We start from the raw sequence: 20,230 nt of genomic DNA, 5'->3' as shown, positions 1-20,230 counted from the left end.
ATAAAGTAGCTACTATTTTAAAAAGTAAATATAAAAGACATTTAGCTTGGCAAAATATTATTTCTAAGCTTTGTACACTGAAAAGAAATCCAAGAGTTTCCTGAAAGCTTTTTGTAGTTGATAATGTAAACATCTTTCTTCTGATGCAAATAACAGGGATATTTTTAGCACAGATTATATGGCATGGTATTTCTGATGCTTACTTATTTTTTGTAAATACGTTTTCTAAAGAAGAAAATTTACTGTCAGCAGGCTTTTGGGATGGTCCAGGTCATATTCAGCATCACATCCTCTTGGCTTTCTAGGGCTGGACACACGACACTTTCTGAGCCGTGCAATTGCTTCTGCAGCCCCCAGAGACCCTCCGTGGGGTGGCTGTCCCCCGAGCATCCTCTGGACAGCCCCTTTTAAAATCCTGCCACACAGCTGGAAGCCATACAGCCTGCTATTTAGTTGAAGGCGATGGGGTAGCTGCTTAGCTCCTCCACCCAGTTCCACAAGCCAGCTAGCAAGCTTCATGCCAAGCACGTGCCTTGAACACTCACCCAAATGGCATGCTTGGAGAGAACTTTCTGCAAAGACCATTCCACATGTTTCTGGAGCGGTTCTTAGGTTGACAAGACACAAACAGAACTTGACATGAGGCAATAAAGAAATATGTGAGTAAATGTGACAAGACAGTACTGTGGCTACCTCTAATAAACATGAGTGCAGCGGTTGTTATTTCAGGCAATCGCCTGCAATGAATGGGAATCTGCTGAACGGTGAATGAGGAGGGAACGCACAAACTTGCACGCACGTCTGTTATCTCTGCCCACTACCTTCCTTGTATTTACAAGACAGCTGAGCAGAGCATGTCTTCAGGACCACAAGATCATTACTGAAATGAGGATTACTCTGACCTTGCCCATTGGGAACATGTGCCAGAAGCTGCTGATTGGAGTTACAGCTCCTGAGGGTAAAGGGAAAGGATGCTTAGAAGTGAACTTTGTGCTTTGCAAATCCCTGGACAGATGATAAGTTGGTGTGGCCTCTCATTTGTGCTGGGCCTGACCCTTCCAGCAATTTCGGTCTGTAACGGAGGCCCAGTAGAGCACATGGAAATATCCCACCTTGGCAGGTTGGTAAGTACAAAACATCTGCTTTGCTATTGAGACTCTAATCCTCAGACTTTTTAATTTAATTAGTGCACTTAACCAGTCTACTTTGAGGGGAATATTGATCAGTTCTCTATCCCCAATATTATTCTTATTTCTCTGAGAGATGTTAATGAAAAAGACAGTGCCTTCGTCTAAACATAGAGGGTTTATTTATTTGAATCGCTCTCCCCGGTTACTTAAGTTTGTGAAAAGGTATCAGCTGGAGACATATATTGAGTAGCAGGGGTATTTTTCTATGACTGAGTTTCTACTTGCACATTTCCCAAAGCAAATAAACCCAGACTGGAATTGAATTAAGGGGGTTCACACAGTGTTTGTACTGGTTAATTTAATAGGTATAAAATTCACCTAATTAGTTAATGCCATACAAATGTCAGTTTGAAACTTCTTTGTTACGTATACAACAAGCAATGTATCTCTGTTATGTGAGTTGTGATTTTCTGAATGTTATGAAACACGATTACTTTTTAAGATAGGGAGCAAATTTGATTGTGTCCATGTTTTTTAAACAAAATCTTCTTTGCCCGCAGTTTTTGGGGGAAGAAAACCTTTTGGATTACTTTATTGGTACCTATCAATGAAGACTTCCCAAATCACTTTAAAAATATTTAATATTTTTGTCTAATTTTACAGCTGGACTCTTCAGAGGCATCTACAGAAATCAGGTTATCAGCTCCCACTGAACTTCAGTATGAGGAGGCTCTCTAAAGCCTACAGGAACCCCAGATTTCCAGTAGTATTGGGAAAATAATTAGACTACATTAATTTTAGGATTAAGAGACAGGCATGGGAAACACTCGTTTATTTACTGGATTCTGATAGTCTCACTGTGATTAAGCATAATTTTCTTTATTTTCCTTATCTTCTTTGCAGTTCTGGCAGTTATCAAATGTACACACTGGGAAAAAAAGCCCCACAAAACCAAAACCAAAAACAACAATGCAAAAAATGAATGCCCTGGGTATAACAAAGTGTGATGTGAAATACATAGAGAAAACTTGGTTGGGCTTTTGGTCCAGTGGAGTTCTTCAGCCCTATAGCTCTCCAGGTGGTAAGTGAAAATGATCTCTCTTTCTCTCCCTGTTGTTAATCAGAGATTCAATGCAGTATCTGGGTGGAATTCTCCTGTTGTACATTAACACACCAAGACTGTACAAGAAATCTCAGTGAGTCATCAGCTTCATAAGTATTTCCCTCTGCAGCACTGCAAAGCCCCTGTATCTGAATTACTCTATATGTCAGTAAAAATGCAAAGCCATTTTCCATTTAAATATTTAAGTTAAGCAATTTCATAACACAGGCAAGGACTGGTAAATCTCATCTACTATCATGAATATAACAGTGACAAATACTAGTAATACTTCAAAGGAAGGTCAGCACTCCAAACAAATTACATTGGAGCCTTCAGCTGAGGCGTTTGCTCTCCAAAGCATGAATACATGGTAGATGATACAAAATTTAAGGATATTATTAAGTTATTTAGCCTCAGAGTTTGACTTCATGATAGACAGTGGCACTGAACTCCACAGCTTGCAGCTTGATTGCAGACCATAAATAGTGCATGTGTACCATATCAAATGCATGACCTAATTTCATTTATATTGAGAATACATCTAGAATAGGAAATAGAGAAAACTGAGAACTTTTTTTTTCTTTTGTTTCTTTCTGAAGCTTTCTGGGGGAAGGGATGTAGTTTAAACAAAACTTTTTTTGTGCAAGTTTCTCAGCTTTTCTGGAAATTTCAAAGACCAGCTCTCTGAGCCATGATAGTTTCTGTTTAAAAGATAACAACCTCCAAATGGGATTATTTTCCTGGATAAGGCAAGAAAGATCTGTTTTCAAATGCTTGCTGTGAATCAAGCAGAAGAAAATCTTGAAACTATCCAGTGGAGGTGCAAGCTATACTCGCAGCTGACAACATCATCAGGTTTGTAATATTGCAATGATAATGACAGTCAGGTAACTTCTGGTCCATTTTCTTACCAGTATTGATTAGCTGACTATGCAAACATGTTGCAAATGTGTGGCATGACAAAGCCTTGCTAACGTTCATGAACTGCAAGGTGCTCAGGTCAGCGAGCATCACAAGTTGATGATTCCCAATACACACTTTAATGAAGTCTGACATATAACTTCAGTGTGACCTTGTTTTGTACAAGAGCAGTAATATCGTGAGTTACATCAATAAAACCTGAATAAGGTTTTTTTTTCACAGAAAAGAGTCTCTGACACCTGCACCACTATAATTATTCATTGGAACAACATACCAAGTGGTGTTAAGGTTTCTTTTGGTAGGACTGGGGGCTGCATTTGGGTTTATGCCATAAGACACTAAACGATTTAGGATTTTATTAATGAATATGTACTAGAAAAAGTAGTTTAAATTGGAGTTACAAAGGTAGATATGGGAGTGTTTCCATGTGCATTTGCTGGAGATATTTAAAGAAACTGGAAATGGACTGTGGTTCACTAGTGCTCAGCTCACCCACAGAGTTATGTAGTATATTGTAGCGTTCGCCGCATATCAAGGTGCCACGATTAGATCACTGATCAACCCCAGACCAGGGAAAGAGACAGATAACACACAGTGTGAGCGCCAACTTCTGCCTTTTATTGCACAGTCAATTCCTTTTATACTAACAAGGGTAGGCGGGATTACAGACACATCATAAGGCTGCGACTAACCCTCTAACTTTCCATGACATCGCGAGATCTTCCAAACGCCGAACCCTACAGTATATTACAATGCACCAGTGCACCCTAAGCAGGTCTTGATCAGATGCTTTTATAGGGCCTTTGCTATATTTAAATACTCATTTTCCTTTGGAATATCCCAGGATATTATCTGAGTTAAGAGAAGTATTTTGTCCTTTCTCAAGAAGAGTTCCCTGATCAGGGGACAGCAGTTTTGTTGGTTCAAAGAATTAATATCAGCATAGTCAAAATATGGTAACAGAGCTTTTAAATACTTTTGTATTTGTTTTATGTCAGTTACTATTTTATTTTCTTTTTCTCTGGAATGTAAAGATTAGGACCAATGTTTAATTAACTTTAGTTTTGGCTGCTTCATGGTGGCTGCAGGGATGTGAATACAAGTGCTGATTGAAAGACTGGATCTCTGTTATTTGTTCATTTGCTTGGACTTGATGCCTCTGTTATGTTCCTGAGAACACTTGGGGGCAGTGGATAGTCTGTTCTACAATGAACTGCTTATTTTGGGAAAGATGGAAATTATAGTGAAGCGACAAAAAATAAATCTGGAGCCAGTTCACTTTATCTGTTTTTAATGTTCTACTCTTCAAAAAGAAAAAGCCTTTAAAACTGAAAAGGATACTCCTCAAATGTATCCACTGAAGAAACTCATTGCAAGGGAGGTGGAATTATAACACAGACCTCTCAAATGAAATCTGCTTTTTTCTTGGAGCATTTTGCACCAGGAAATCTGTTATGACACCTGCATGCTCTTCGAGGGAATCAGCTCACCAGCTCTATCCAGTTTCCCCACCTCAGTCATAGAGGACTTCTCCCCCAGTCAATGAAGAATGAGTCTGGTGGAGGAATGTCCTCTGGAGAAATAGCCTCAGCTGGCCACCTAAGCCGATAGGCTTAAGATAGGTCTTATTACAAACTGAAGATGTGATGGGGCCAAAAATCTAAATCCAAGCTCTGTCTCTGTGCAAGGAATAACAAAATCTGCAGCTGTGTAGTAGAGTAGTGAATGTTGCACTGAAGATGAAAATCACGTCACCTTTTGTTTCTTTCCTTAACATTATTCCATATGTATTGAAAACAGAATATGAGTTGCTGGGAAAAGGCCATAAGATTCGTCTGAGTGTACGGATAGTATAGCAGTCTCAGAAATTTGACAATTCCCAATGCATTCTTTAATAAAACTTGGCATGCAACTGTAGAGTAATCTACCTGTCTTTGCTCAGGAGTAGTAATATTGTGGGTTATAGCAATAAGGTCTGAATCAGTCTTGTCACTGTAAAGATTGTCTTTTTTGACACCTGTATGGCTTCAAAGACTCATTGGAAATTCATAGTGACTGGTATGGAGTTGTATTTCCTATTTGGATAGTCATGACAATCTTCTATCAGTTATGCACTTAACAATATCTGCATATCTATATTATTAGAGCAATCAAATGTCCTGCCCAGAGTCTAGCATGCAAACCCTGCCTCAGCCCTCTTCCGCATGACGGGTGGAGCAGCTGCTTCACGTCTGGGGAGATGAAACCAGCACATCCTAATTTCAGCAGCGAATGCACCCTAGCCAAATGTAGGCCAACCTCCGCTCTTCTGCTTATTAAACAACATTCATCATGGCACAGCTAATGTGGCACAGCTGCATGTGGTAAAGTTGGTATTTGTCTAAGCATGCAAAGATATATGCCTAAAATATTTTTTCAACATCATTATTTTTAGCATTTATCTATTGTTCAAATTTAATATACAGGCAGGCATTGTTATTTTTAGAGCCTTTTTAACACGCATTCTGGACACACTGAAAACAGTATTTTTAAAATATCTACGCATATTAAAAGAAATATGCAGCTGTGTTTCCTGAGCTCAGTAACAGCTACAATCTGGCTTTACCTTTCGTATTGCTTCTTTACTATCTTAATGATGCAGTTTACATTCAGGCAAACTTTGATGTGAGCTTTGTGCATATGAATATTATTGGCAGAAGCCCTTTGTTTCACCTTCAGTAAGAAAGGGAGCAAAATATGTAAGAAATATCATGGCATTTACAGATTAACAGAATCAGGATTTTGCTTTTTTGTTTGTTTGGGTTTTTTCCTAATGCTTCAGTCGGTGGCATTTTTGGCTCATCATGTGCTGATTTAGCTTTGCAAAAGGCTATGGAGTGCTTTTATGTTACTCAACAGCCTGTGTTGATGCTGGAAGGGGCACAGAGAGGTTGGTACGGGTAGGTGTAGTAAGAATTATGTCATATTTTGTATTCAGGCAACCTGCCGTTGGAATTCTGACATCATTGCTCTTAGATGCACTGTGCTGGCCCCTTCGCTACGAGCCAGCTGAAAGGTGGTTCCCCGCATCGCTCCCCCGACGCACTGGGGTTCGTGCAGGGCTGGAGCTGCAGCGCTGGGGGAGGCATTTTGCAGATCGTCCTTCTGCATCTGAACAACCCTACAGAACCAGCGATAGGATGGCCTTTGCCCATGTGTTATAAAATCATTATAGAAATATGAGAAATGCCAGGCAAAGTGAATACGATTTCTAGATTTTTCCAAGCATATGCATTTGTTGTTTAAAAAAGAACAGATTTTGTCTTAGTGTACTGGCATCATAGGTTTGTATTGTATTAATACACCACCCAAAAAACCAAAACTGAGGTGGTAGAGCTGTCAGTGTGCAGTACAGGATGATGGATGGTTTGAGGAGAAGCTGGGCTGTCCCTCCTGCAGACAGTAGCTTGAAGTCTAAAGGATTAAGGATATAAAGGACTCCAACCCCGATGATGTACTTATGTGACTATAGAATAGGACCTAATTTACTAATCAGACACAATGAAGAATAGAATCTCTGGAGAGCGAAAAAGAGGAAATTTAGCACTGAAAGAGGATAGAGAATAGAAGAGAAAATCAGTAAAAATATAGGAGATGCAATCTAAGTTCAAATAAAATATACGTGCTTGTCTTATTGTTAGTATTTCTCTTATTTCACATGCTTTGCTGATCTCATGTAGTCTTCACCATAAAAAGTTGCCTACAGTTGCAGTGATGCTTCTAGAAGGTGAGTATATGTATGTCAGGAGAAAAAATAACACTCGCATTGAAGGATGATTTAAGATTAGTCTTCCACACTTCTGTGTGAGATTGGATCTATTGTAACCTTCCTAAACCTTTGTTACCTTTGTAATTTAAACTGACAGGTTAAATGCTAATGCAATTGATAGGGGTGAACAACTGGTCAAGGAACAACCTGATCTGACTGTATAATGCATCAGAGAATTGCAAAAATATGCAGGTCAGATGTAATTTTGACAGAAAATGGCTCGCTGCAAGGGTTTATGTTTCCCTGGATAGTCTTAAAAAGAGTTGGACTATAGTAAGTACCACACTGCTTGAAAAAAATATCAAGTTAAACTTAATGGAAAAAATCCAAGTTCTCAATATCCTCAGATTTCATTATCAGTTTTTATTGGAACTGGGATAATAAGATTATAGAATTAAAAGAAAAGTTGTACCCATTTTCTTCAGCTCAGCAGTCCTAATGTGCAAAAAGAAAGCGACACTCATTTCTCACCATAAATACACAGTGAAAACTGCTTGGAAAAAGAAGTGGTCTCTGACCATATACAGCCTGATTTAGTCCTTACCGAAGTAGAAATTCTGTTACTTGAACAGGCACTGGGTCATGGCAATTACTTGTACCAGTAGGTAAAAAGACATTATCTCGTGAATTAATTCTGAAGTTAATGGTTCTCCACTTGGCATAACATGTATGACTGCTGAGTGAGATTGGGATGTGAATCAAGTGCCTGGAACAGCTGCCCACAGAAGCAGCCTCTCTTTTCCAGGTGTAGTATTTATTTAGGTGAAACAGTAATAGCTGGGAAGATTGAAGGCACTTTGACCTAGACCATCTTATTTTCAGTTTAGGGAGCTACCTGAAAAGCAAGAGACCCACATGTAAATCACTCCTCTGACTGGTTGAGATGAGTCTGAAGCAGAGGGAAAGGGCTATGTACCCTGGAACGGAAAGTTGGGCAACTTTCACCGTGTCCAATAATACTCTGTGAATCCCACCTTTATTTCCTCATATTAATCTATGTGCTCAAAAAAAAGCAGTGTTTTCAAACATGGATTCATTTCCATTTTGAGGCATTATAACAAACTGTTTACTCCAGTCTAAGGATTACCTAGGAAAAACCTCTTCTACCAAAGACTTCGGAGAAGTGTTGGTTCTCTGAAACCTCTCTGATCAAGAAGAGAGTTGGTGAATCCAAAATTTGTCAGCAGTGACATTGTGCCAATGTATTTTTGGTACCATATTGCTCAAAAGTGTGTTAGTTTGCTTGCCTTTAAACTCTGAAATGCTGGAAATCGCTCAGATTGTTGCCACTGCCAAGCACTCCCCAGGTCCCCACTCCAACAAGAAGCCACAAGTAGGTAGTAAATGGACCAGAACAAAGAGAAAGAAAATAAACATATAATCCCTCCTTTCAAGAAGTTAACTTATTTTTAATATTTTACTAATTTTTTCTTTTTACTATTTTACTTTTTTTTTTTTCTCAGAGGAAATTTCAGGGTTGAATTTGTCCTCTTGCATGTGCAAGTGTTCAATGTATTCTTCAACTGTATGAATGTTTAAAAAGGAAAATAGAAATGTAAATTGCCTCAGTGCTTTTAAAACCTTAAAAATAATAATTCAGTGACTACTCTATGAAATGGAACTATCCTCGCTGCTTTAACCTGCAGAGTAGGTTAGCATAACATGAAATCAATTATCATACTAGACATATAAAAACTGTCAGGTTTAATACTTAACTGCAGTATCTCCCCGGAATGTTTGATTTCCAATCACCTGTATGAAGCTCCAGAAATGCAGAGACATCAGACAGATTCTGGGGTAAGAAATATGTTCGACTATCCTGAGTTACAAAAGTGAAATCTGGAATGAATAATACACCCCACGAACACGATTCCCTTTTCAATCAAACATTTCCTAGTCCCCTAAAGTAAAGCACAGCACAAACTACAGAACAAATATTGAATTTCTATTCTGCATTGTCATAATTGTGATACCATTTCATTTTCTTTTTCAGCTTGTCTGGAACCAGCTCAGCTTTGGCTGGAATATTATTCTTGGGTTTTTTTGGTTTGGTTTGGTTTGGTTTTTGTTGGGTTTTTTTTTGGGGGGGGGGTGTTTCTCTGCAGAGTGACAATCAGAAATAGAAAAGAAATGCTTTGACTTTCACAGCTCTTCTACTGTCTACTACTAAACTTTATTATATACTTATTATATGCAATGAAAATTATTATTAGTCTTTCTTCTGATATGTGCTTTATTATGTGACCTTGTTATGGCTAAGATTGCAGTCTTCCAGTTTGCAGTGGTAGCGGTGACCACGGACAGCGAGTCCTTCATTTGAGAGTCCTAAAAATGATGGATTAAACACGCATTAAGGATTGTGAAGTGCTAATATTACGATAATGGGCACTGTTTGAAACAGAGCTGAGACAACTGCCTGGTGTGGTGGGGAAGGAGTCCAAACTGTGACTCCGACTCCTTTCTCCTGCTAGGTACTTCTGTAGGGAAGGGGAAGGCTGGGACTCACTTTGAGGAAAGTCATCTTAGAGCCCGTGTCCTTCAGACGGACAACACTGTAACCTCTCAGGCAAGCCTAACAGCCAGGACAGGTTTCTGGGAGCTGCTGCTTTGCACATGCCTGTTTAAAATATCTCAGAAATAAACCCAAAACTACCTGGAGGGTCTGGTTTGAAGCTCTCAGTCACTTGACAGCTTTGGTGTATTGCTTCTAACACCAGAAATGTTACCGCTCGTGGTCCATAACAGTTTGGTACAAAGAATGATGTAAGTATGGAGCAGGAGAGATATTTATCTTGGTGTATTTCAGTTGATTCCTTCTCTGAAATACAAACTCCATGTTTAGTTTGTCTTAAAAAAAAAAAAAGGAAAAGGAAAAAAAAAGGAAAAAGATAAAAGAAACCAGCATTTATCCTCAAGATCAACTCTCGTTTTCTTTCAGAAATTACATTCTAGACAATAAGTAATCATTATGTGCCAACAGACCTGAGAATCTAATTTTAACTTTCAGGTAACATATTAGGGCTATAACCAAATCTGAGGACTATTATCATAGCAAAATGACTGTAATGCTTCAAGGCTATAATAGTCATCACGTTTTTATCATTCATATTACCATCAGGCCCAGAAACAATGAATTGCTTTAATGTTATTCTACCATAACCTTTAACTATACGCATTATTTCAAACATCTGAGGTAATCCTTTACATGACACAGTAGAATAATACATTTGCCACTCACTGTATACTAGAGTTTGCTAAGCCCAGATTAGTCCAAAAACTTAAGTCTGTTCTGTATACCACCAAAATACATCTATTCTTTCAATCGTGCTGTGGAATGACCTTTAAGTGATACATAAGTTGAAGGAAAACCAATAGAAAACATAAGGTTCATGAAAGTCTAGGAACGTTCTTTCAGTTATATCACCATTATAAAAGTGTCCTGCTTACCTAGTTTTGGGAGGGCTTTACTTGGCTAGCTCTCACATATTTTATGTGGAATGTACAACATAAATATTCCCTGGGTTCATTATAAAACTGTGCTTGTGATATACCTTTCCAGTGTCCTTCGTGTTCTTTCGTGAAATGTTTATTCCTGTTATATCAAGTAAGTGCTAATGCATAATACTAGCACTAAACAGAGACCATCTTGATAAATAATCATGTGTATGCTCCAGTGATTTTGTGCATAAATGCTCCTATATCTAAGTTACTACAGCCCTAGGCCCTGAATGGATCAAATTTGTAAATACAGCACTATATTTCTTACCTCTGTTGAAGTGTATTATGATAGCAGTACCGGCATTTATCTAGACTGTTGATATAAAGGTTTCTAGCCACACAAGCAATGCATATTGCATTATGGAATTTTGTAATAAACTGCCTGAAATATTACCAGAGGTAGAGGATCTTGCAAAACATCAAGGGAGCCCCGAGGCGGAAAGACTTCTACTGAGTACAGAGTGTTTTGGATCAGGTCCGTGGAACATTACCTCTAAAATAACAAGTCTGAAGAATTTAATTGTGACTTCTTCAATGTCATCACGTCACCCTGAAAACCTGATGCTTTAGTTCAATGAAAGGTCTCAGCAATACAGAGTAGCTTTTTGTTAAAGTCTAACTACTTCAAAGAATTTGAAAATCTCATTTCTATGACATGAGGTATGGCTTTTTTTGTACTAAAGCGCTTAAAATAATTGTGAGCAGGCAAACAGGACACAAAGGCTTTGGTTCTTCAGCTCCATGGGACCGGCTTGTGCTTCTTCTGTGGGAAACTTGCCCAAAAGATCTTTGCTTCCATTATCTGTTTGGAGCATCAACCTCCACTACCAATGAAGGCTCCAGCTCAGGTCCCAGGGAGAAGACCCATGATGTTAAGCCTGAATAAAAAAATAGCAGTGCTCCAAAGCTATCCGTTGTTCCACATCTCCTCTGCGGCAGCACACAGCTGGTGGTGATATGAAAATGTAATCTTAGCAAATCTAAATTTATTGGAATATTTCTAAATTGCATTAAGGAAAAGGGAGTCAGATACAAAGGATTCAGGCATAGGGTAAGGGACAGTTATTCTTGTACTGAACAAGCAAAAAGTTATTGGACTTTTGGTCTAATTTTTCTGTGATTTCTCATGTGACCTTTTACAAGCCACACACAGTCTGCCCAAGGAAACCACAAAAAGATTTCCATTGGCTTCAATGGATGAGAGATTAAGGTCCTAATTTCTCTTTGAATCAGTTTTCTCATTAGTAAATTACCAACCTCAGAGCTTAATGTTTCCAATGCTCTTCAGTATCCTTGAACGGAAAGTGATATCGGAATGTTAACTGTCCCTATTGCCAACGGTCACATAGCATACAAATCTAGATTAATATGAGCATTTCAGTGGCGATGACAGCGCTGTGAAATCTGTACTGTGTTCCCTCTACCCTAGAAGAACTAGGCGAGAGTCAAAAAGATTAAACATTATAGGTAAAGAGAAAGCTGGTTTCTCAGCAGGTACCTTGTATTTCCTGCAGGTTTTACTATATTTTAGGACAGATTTTCATTTGCTGTCATCCTAGCACTCTACTAAAATACTCATTTCATTCACAGAGTTAATCAGCAAGTTCACTTCACCTGGATTTGAAATTTCTGGAGCTGAATGTTCACCTTGTTTCAGTACTTAAGGGCTTACAGCCTTCAAACAGCGTTATGAACTCCAAGCTCAAAGAGAGGTAAAAGTTGTTCATGCTGGCAGTGGTTATCTTTAAATATAAACATCTGAAAGGAAAAGGTGAAAATTTCAGAGTAACCTTCAGTGGAGAAGAAATGAAAAACTGACAGCAAATTTGCTGATGAGCTAAGTATTTCAAAGAAGGCCAATTCTGAACATTAAAAAGGCCCAGCAGGAAATCATTAAATCTGAGTGATAAAATGGGTTTATTTTAATTTGCTAGCTTGGATGTTCATTAACAATGAATGGATTGTGGAAAATATTCATCTATAGCTGGCAGCATGACTTAGATAATAACTGTATTAACCTAGTTAGATTTCCCATCAGTTTCTGTTGGATTGTTTTTTATCATATGCTGTTTGTATCACCAAAAAGGTAACCTTTTTATATTGTTTAGGTGCCATGGGCTAGACCCGTTGGAGTATTTCCACCTCTGTAACTGTGATTTTTTGATGCAAACATTTAAATGAATGTCCTCAAAACCTCAGCTCAGACGTCACCAAGCCCTGGAGTTACTGGCTGCTGCAGTGGCCGTGCAGATGAGCCTGTGTCAGAGCAGGTATTCCCCAGCTGTGATGCCTCAAGGACCTGCCCTGATAGATCTCATGGTCTGAACTTCATGCAAAACACAGCCCCTTCTCTTCCCCGCCTAGAATTACGTTGCTGACCTGGGAAGTGGCAGACTGAGGTTCAGTTCTGTGTTTTGCTTGAGGAGGGTTGAATTCCTGCCTCTGAATGTCCTCCTCAGACCAGGCCACCAGTTAACCATCAGGGACGACTTCTCGATACATCTTTTGAAGTTATTCAACTTGCATAAATTCAACTGCTATAGTCTTCATAAACTCATTGGAGTAGGGGTGGAAAAAGCAGATTTTTTCCTTTTCCAAGATGGGTGCTTTAACCTGTAGTCACCGTGGCCACACTCACCATGGAACACTAAATCTTGCTTTGTGCCTGTGCTCGTGTACCAAAGTAAAGACTAGGTAAATCTAGTTTTCGTATAATCCATTACTTGGAATAAATGCTTATCTCCCTCATCCCCACACTGTGCTCCGAAACAACCGCATTTTACCATCACCAATTAAAAGCCCGTCCCTGCTCTGTCTCACATCTGTTCACTCAGAGCCACCCTTTCAAACTGTCCACATGATTCTAGTATACTCTTCCTAGCCCTCTATGCATATGATTAACCCAGCCTTTGACTCATTAGTTATACAAAATTCCCCAGTGGCAGATTCAATTGTATCCTGGGTGAACAGGTGACTGATGCTATGCATAAATTTCATATCAAATGACTCCATCCCTTTATTGGTGATAACTAGAATGGTAATTCTTAGACTGTGACAGATGGTACAGATATTTTGGAAGACTTAGATGTTTAAGAGATTTGGCAGTGGATGAACAATAGTTTTAAATATATTAGTGATATCTAAATAGAAGATCTAAATTGTGTGGAAGTCAGAACAGGCTTCAAAACTTGCCCAAGGTGCAAAATTAGAGCATGTGAGGTAGACATAGATACACAAGTCTAGAAAGATTGAAAGCATGTCTGGTATGCCCATGCTACTGTCATTACTGGGATTAGAGGTACCCACCAGTCTACATGACTGTTTTGTTTTCTCTTGGTCAAAATACACCTTGGGGCACAATCTTGAGCTGAGTGGAGTGCAGCACTGTTCCCAGGAGGAACATGGAGAGGCTTGAGTGGCTCTCCCCCTTTTCCAATGGCATCATGACATGCTATAAATCACAACCCTTCTTTCTTCTCACTATTACTTGGTATGACCAGTGATGGAATATTATTATTTTCAAAAAACATTCATGTACTGCCTGCCCAGCCTGAATGTCCCAGCTGGAACTGCACAGGTTAAAGCCTCGAATCAATCCTTCCTTTTAACAGCCTGGGGAGCAGGCAAGCAACTTTCTCGAGAAAGATACAGAGGAGAACTCTAACCAGCTAAAAGGATATAAAGGGTACAGACCTAACACTCAGTCTCATTTATTCCATTGCTTGCATTTCTGATTTTATCGATGTTGCGCATTAGGCACTTATTTTAGCCCTAAATTGAACCATGCACACGCACATACCTTGTACAAGAAGTTTCTTCATAAGTATCTCTGTCTTGCAAACACATCAACAGTCTTCTGGGTGAGAGGGGGTGGAGGTGTGTATCCAGTAGCATTTCTCGGCAATGAGTCCTTATAGCTTCATCCCTGTGAGAATAGAATGTGCCTTTTCAGTAAATTAAAAAAGAAACCTCCATCTTCGCTGCGGAGTATCACCTGACATGCTTGTTGATTTACTCAACTTATTTTTCATTCCATAATTCTTCCAATCTGTGTTCAAATGATCTCATCCTGCATTTGTTTGATGAAGGTTACCAATCTGGAAAAGCCATCTACTTCCACCTTCATTATTATGACTGATATTTCTGCTGCTCTGTTTACTTGCCTTTAATCTACTCCAAGGCTAACATTTATTTTTGGTCTCATCCATAAGGAATTCAGCCATACCCTCCCCGCTATGCCCCACCTAAGCAGTGGGAACCTTTGCACGGCAGTGAATCCTTTCCCTTACATTATTTTAACATTTTAACTTCTGATCTGGTGGTGCATCAATAGCTGTGGAAATACCGCATGGTGTAGTCAGAACGACTCTAGCTGATTCCAGCCACAGCCTGAGTAATTGGTCACAAGAATCATTTCAAATTGGTGCAAAGTGATCATCAGCAATTGCTCAGCTTTATTATTTGTTACCCTAGCAATGGTGCGGAGTTACTTCCCAGTCCCAGGGGCCAGCAGGCATCGTGACTTCGGCAGAAACGTTCCCAAGTTATTTTAAAAGCCATCGATTTTCAAAAGTGTGCTGTGTTGAATTAAAGCGTGTCCAAACTATTCAACTTGGTCATATTTCTTCACCATCAGTGGTGTATATGTCATCTGTTGTTTCACCACCTGCTAATCCGTCTGTACCCTAGCTGTAGATTTGATTTATAAAGATGCCTATATCTTACTTGTTTGCTACATGTGACCAGTGTAGTTATTTTTTCCATCGTTGTTTGTCTTTTCATGCTCCATCCACCTATTAGTCTAAATGTTGAAAGACAGGAAAATATGAAAGATTTTATTCCCACAACTGTCATTCACGTTTTTCTACCTTTTTATCGTGAGTTACTGAAATCACATTGACACAACAGGACATTGTTCAAATACATATTTTGATTTACAATTTTTCACCGCCCTCATTCATTGCTATCAAAAATGAATTCTAACCGTGAGTGATATGTATATAAACCTGATTATTTGTATTCATAATCAGCTAAAGTTATAAGGAATCTCCTGCTGTGGTTAGTCAAGTTAATGCAGACGTGAGCAAAATTACGTTACTCATAACCTGCAATAGTTTTAATAATGTTATTTCTATTTCTTTCAAAATTCTGGGAAACATTAGCCAGATAAATGATACCTTTTGATTACCAAGCATGTTCCCCTCTTCAAACACCAGCTTTGGACTGTAAGCATGAGCTCAAATGGGGGGGGGGGTTGTGGGTGGTTTTTTTTTTCTTTTTTGGCTATCTTAACTTTGGGCCTGGGTATGTCTGTTCTTCAGTTCTACTGCTATGTTCCAATATGCTAGCAATATTTTTCCTTTTACTGGCTCATTTAACCTATGCAATAAAGATGCTTGTCATGTCATAAGGTAAGTATTTTCCCTAGAAATTGTTATAGAAGTTCGTATCAGATCGGACATTTCTATTGATTTTTGAATGAATATTAGCAGGTCTGTTTCTGCCTTCTTTTTAACAATTGACTTTTAGACCTCCACATTTCTTGAAAGAAATATTGCTGTAAATTGTGATGACCCAATGTAATCTTGACCTGCTCTTTTTTTTCTGTTATCGCTCAGTGGTCTACTATTCTAATAGCTTTTCTTATGCTCCTCACAATTAGTTCACAGAAAATTAGAAGAGATAATGGTTAATGAACAACTGCCACTCACTGTCAGTGAAGTGCTACAAATGAAAAGGCACTTTCAGAACTCAGAGAAATGAGACAATATTACAGGGACAATGAGCTGCCTAGAGTTGGGGAAAAAACTGGGAGGAAGCTGAAATTTTCCTTGACCAAGACCCTTTTGAGACCTTGAGAATATTCATCTCTGTGTGGCACTCACTTGGGTCAAACCTTGAAGAACTTTTCTATCCCTCAATCCATGCAGTGAAATGGCCCCATATCAATTTAGACCAGTGATATTGTTAGAAATAATCTCATGGTCTTTCATAGGCTTGTCTCAGACCCTTTAAAAGATACATAAAAAAACAGTTCCTGTTATTAAACCTGTGTAATATTAAAGTACCTATATTTATACCCTCATCAATGAGGGCCTTCACTGATGTTGTGGTCAGCATGCTGAGAAGGCCAGTTTAGTCTTACTTTCACCAGCACAGAAATCCACAGTGTCTACCACATTAAGATAGTGATTTTCCATGTATGATTGTTGCCTTCATTCCTCTGAGATGAAATGAGCAAAAAAAGTAAATGAAATAAAAAACTTTTCTTTCAATTATTGCATAATTACTGAACAACATACATTTCCTTCAAAAGATTGGCAGTAATATTTTATGACCTTATTTCTGCAATAGTCATTCAACTGGCTTTAAAATACATGATTCATATCTGAGCATCTTTGAGAAGTGCATGGCTGCCTAACTAGGATGTGTGCCAGCTGGGATCCTTATGTTTACTTATATATAGCTTGTGTTCAAACTACACTATTCAGCACTTTGGGCCTTTCTTGTGAGTACGGAGATGCATTTTTTGCTGCTGTTAAGTTGGATGAGGATAGGTGCTGAGGGCCACAGTTTTAAGGCTCAGCAATAAGCACGAGTTACAGGTATTTGCCTATGTAGACATTATCACATGGTGGGTTTTTTTACCTGCACTTTGGAAAAGTCAAAGCTGACAGCTTCTTGATAAATAAGATTAACAGAACAGAAATATCACTTTAGGAAGTAGCATTTCAGGAATACTGGAGAATAATCCCACTTTGGTAGACTGTCTATACCCCTACAGTGCACAGTGAAAATGAAGAATCTTTTATTCCACTTTTCTTTTGGATCTAAAAATAGTCACATCAAATTTAAAGTGGTTACTTTCAGAATAAGATCCCATACAGGATAAAACTTTCTAACAGGACATTTCTATTACTTATTTCCCTAGCCGAGCTTAGTCAGAAACATCCCTGCATGTGGTTTAGAATGCTGTTTGTCTTCATCTAGGAAAAAGATCAATTCTGTTGTGGAAACACAGTGCACAGCATGGGATCACACTAATCAATTTGAGCAGGCCTTGGTAAAACTATCTGTTACTCTGCAGTCCAGCAGCATCAAAACTAATTAATACTTTACTCAGCTTTAATGAATGTATTAGTGGTTAATATTTGTGTGTAAGCTACTCATAACTCAATAACCCTATCACATTTGCATTATTAATAGGACAGGTATGTGCCTTTGATTTGATTGATCATAGAACCTATTAACCTAGATTTGTAATATATCTCCAGTTACCTCCAAGGCAGAGCAGTAATCACTATGGGCACGATAGCAGGTAACAGATTCAGTGGTATAAAGGCCTTTTCAGATTCCAAGTGACTGTGACTGAAGAATTACGATGAGAGATGCATTTTAAACCACACGTGAGCTGATCTAGAAGGTGATAAATGTCTAAAACCAAGGACTAAATGCCCTGGATTATGAGATTCCCAAACTCTTTCAGTTCAAACCCCTTCTATAAAGGAAGCAGTAAAACCGGGGGGAAAAAAAAAGAAAAAAAAAAAAAGCCTAAGCATGGACTAATCCACTCCATACAAGAGAGAATTTCCCTCACTCTCTTTACCCCACTCCACACATAAAAACCTACTGTGTAGTGCAAGCTTATTTATTTAAATGAATCTGTGGGTTGTTTCAGGTGGGATATGAGTAAATAAACCAAGTACTTCTCCAACGCGTGTTAGAGAAGAACAATATTTTGCAATTTCCCTCCTACAGGCTTTGTGTTCTACAAAGAGAAATAAAAAAGTACTTCATCCTTTTCAGCAGCCTTGAAAGCTTTTGCTTATTCATACCTCCTTACAATAGAGGACAGATAATCATTCTGAAAGGGGAAAGCAACATTCAAACACTGTGGAGAGAATATGCAGTTAGATGAATCCATGTGAACAATAATAAAAAAAAGATACGAGGAAAAAGCAGTTCATTCCTTTGGAGACCCATCTTTTTAATGCACTATTTCCACAGGATCTTCTAATTGCTTCTTGTGGGATTGAAGTGTTTTCTCTTGCAACTTCAGTTTAGAAATATGTTACATTTGTTGGTACGTTGTTCTTCTGCTTTTTTATTTTTTAGCTTTGAAGAATTGTTTTCCTATCCTTTTTTCCCTGAGATATTTTCCCCATATCTCACATTTTCTTGTTCACATTGTTACTATCAATGAAATTTAAGCTTATATGATGCTGTGAAGCTGAATCTTCTTTTATTGCCATACTTTCTTATACGGTGGGACAGCAGTGAAAGCTGCCGGTTAATCAGTTCTGAAGTCCTACATGCGGGCAGGAAGATATGCTATTAATTATCCAGTGAAGTGTACCTGCATGATTAACGTGAACTCATTTTCCATTCTGCACTCTATTGCTTCTCCAGTTGCAGTATCTTTGTTAGAACTATGTCTAAAGGGAATTAAAGGGGGAAGAAGACATGCTGTGTAAAACCTCAAGCAAAGGACACAGGCGTTGGGCTAAAAAAGGAGACAAGATGAAGCAGCAATGCCGCTATTCCTGGTTGTACTGCCCAGATGTTTCTCATCTTTTCCGGCACAGCTCTTTATTGTCAGCTGCCACAAGACAAGTTGCAAAGTTAAGGCCTAATAAGTAATTAAGGCAGTCTGTCATGAAACTGAGAAAGATGGGGAAAAGAATATGCTTTCACCTCTTTTCATAGAGCTTTGATTTAACTGGTTAAAAATGTTCCTCTATTTTGCATAGGGCTGAGCAAATCACTCATCATAAATAATGTATTAACCTAATATCATCACTTTTACTCTGTGAAATGTTCCTGAGCAGATTTAGAAGTATTTCTTTCAAAAAGGTATTGGTGCTTGAAAGCAAATTACCAGATATTTTATCTGCACATGATAGTTACATGCAAACAGGTAATACTGTAAACTGAGAAAGTCTAATATTACCTCTCCATATCCTATTTGAGAAACATTTAAGAAATAACTTCAAAGAAAATATTTATAGCTAAAATAAGTGTGTTAGGAAGATTTTGTGCAACGGAAGCTCACTCATCAAGTGCTTGAGGAAAGTCATTGTGAAGGACTCGGGCTCAAATAAAAATTAATTATTTCTTAATATGCCAGTAAAATTAGTGCTATCACTTGATCTGTTTTAATTAACAGCCATAGTTTTCTGGGATAGACAATATCGTCTCAGGTATACAAAGGCCATATATTTATATCCAGATATCGAACTGCTCTAAGACAAATTGCCTGTGTTTAACTAAAATGTGTCTGAGGATTACATCAAATCTTTTATTTCCCTTGATGCAATTCTGTTATTTCCCTTGAAGGACTCTGTGCAGAAGGTTCAAACAGCAGGAAAAACAACTACTGAGGTAATGCAGGAAGATACAAAATGAAAAGGGTGTCCAGATCACTGCTGGAAAAGAAATTGCATTTCTGGTAAGCAGCAGAGATCAAATAAGGCAGAAAGAGCCTGACTGCCCATCAGTCTATTAAGGGCAACGAGAGTCAATGGAAGATCAATATGTTTTGGGTAAGGCCTTGAAAGAGACCTCTAAATGTGCATAATTAGCCATTCTTGAAAGTGTCAAAATAGTTCACAGTAAAACACTCTTGCGTATGTGAAAACCTGTGAGAATACAGCTACTGCTTATACTCACATGAAATCCAGGCTGACTACCATGTGTGAGAGCAACTATAAAAGCCAGAAGATTGACAACGACTAAACCCTAGAATATATTATATCAGTCATTCATACTTTG

The 20,230-nt window shown here is 38.4% G+C and overlaps 1 protein-coding gene across 1 annotated transcript in view; it reads right to left on the bottom strand.

The window, feature by feature from the left end:
* Positions 1-9,043: 9,043 nt before the first annotated feature.
* The window catches only part of LOC138681840 (uncharacterized), a 129,815-nt gene continuing 118,628 nt past the window's right edge, over positions 9,044-20,230 (bottom strand). The window contains exons 7-8 of the mRNA XM_069769914.1: positions 14,259-14,384; positions 9,044-12,217 (exon numbers count right to left, since the gene is read on the bottom strand). The gene's annotated coding sequence lies outside the window, so the exon portion shown is untranslated. The remainder of the gene's footprint in view (positions 12,218-14,258; positions 14,385-20,230) is intronic.

This window comes from Haliaeetus albicilla, chromosome 24 (genome assembly GCF_947461875.1).
Source record: "Haliaeetus albicilla chromosome 24, bHalAlb1.1, whole genome shotgun sequence".
Lineage (NCBI taxonomy): Eukaryota > Metazoa > Chordata > Aves > Accipitriformes > Accipitridae > Haliaeetus > Haliaeetus albicilla.
Note: the sequence above shows the minus strand (reverse complement) of the source record. Positions and strands in the feature narration are given on the sequence as shown.